General features: G+C 40.3%; 1 protein-coding gene across 1 annotated transcript in view; it reads right to left on the bottom strand.

The window, feature by feature from the left end:
• Positions 1-1245, bottom strand: part of LOC106727657 (poly [ADP-ribose] polymerase 15-like) — a 26637-nt gene that overhangs the window by 5959 nt on the left and 19433 nt on the right. The window lies entirely within an intron of this gene.

Below are 1245 nucleotides of genomic sequence, written 5' to 3'. Positions count from 1 at the left end.
AAGTGAATCTAAAAATCAAGTGAATAAATAATCTGATGAACAGACTAAACTTGTGAATACAGTAGAATCAGGGGCATAGAAAGGGAGTGGACTGACTATTCTTGGGCGGGGGGGAAAGGGGTGTGGGTGGTGTGGGAAGAGACTGGACAAAAATTGTACACCTATGGATGAGGACAGTGGGGGAGGGGAGGTAAGGGCAGAGGGTGGGGTGGAAACCGGGTGGAGGGGAGCTATGGGAGGAAAAAAGAGGAACTGTAATAATCTGAACAATAAAGATTTAATTTTTTAAAAAATCCAGTGGCTCATAATCCATAAGAGTCTCTAAATTTCTAAGAAATGTTCTCTACTCACTAGTCTTGAACGTGTGCCATCTTAAGGTAAATATCAAGTGTCAAAATGGTGGTGGCTATAGAATTCTGAAGACTTCAAATGAATTATAATTCTCAGCCTTAGCTACATATTAGAATCACCCAGAATGCTTTCAAAAACTACTAACACTTAGACCAGTGATGGCGAACCTATGACACGCATGTCAGAGGTGACACGCGAACTCATTTTTTTGCTTGATTTTTCTTTGTTAAATGGCATTTAAATATATAAAATAAATATCAAAAATATAAATCTGTGTTTTACTATGGTTGCAAATATCAAAAAATTTCTATATGTGACACGGCACCAGAGTTAAGTTAGGGTTTTTCAAAATGCTGACATGCTGAGCTCAAAAGGTTCGCCATCACTGACTCAGACCATATACCTGACCAACTAAAATCTTGATCTGTAAGGATGGGGCCTGGGCATTGATATTTTTTAAAGTTTTCCAGGTGATTCTGAATTGCAGCCAGAATTGTTTCATGGATGTCAACTATAAAGGGGACACAGGGCCTGCTAATTGATGATTCCAAGGAAAAGGAAGCAATAGGAGGACAGGGGCAGGCAAGAGCCGAGCTGAGCATTTAGTACCTGTACTGGTAACCTTTCTCCCTCCTCATTCCTCCTGTGCCTCAGAACGTGCTCACGCAGGAGCAACAGGGTGTGTTTGTGAAGGGTAATATTATAATGTGATATACATATGTCTTCCCCATTAATGCTGATAGAACACAAGAAGAAAACAGAGTTGGGCTGAGAGTAGGTCAAGATAAATTATCTATAATAATAAAAGCATAATATGCAAATCGACAGAACAGCCGAATAGCAGAATGACCTTCCGGATGACCATGCTATGACACACACTAACGGGCCAGCCAA

This window comes from Myotis brandtii, unplaced genomic scaffold (genome assembly GCF_000412655.1).
Source record: "Myotis brandtii unplaced genomic scaffold, ASM41265v1 scaffold46, whole genome shotgun sequence".
In the NCBI taxonomy this organism is placed as follows: domain Eukaryota; kingdom Metazoa; phylum Chordata; class Mammalia; order Chiroptera; family Vespertilionidae; genus Myotis; species Myotis brandtii.
This window is presented reverse-complemented; position numbering and strand designations above follow the sequence as displayed.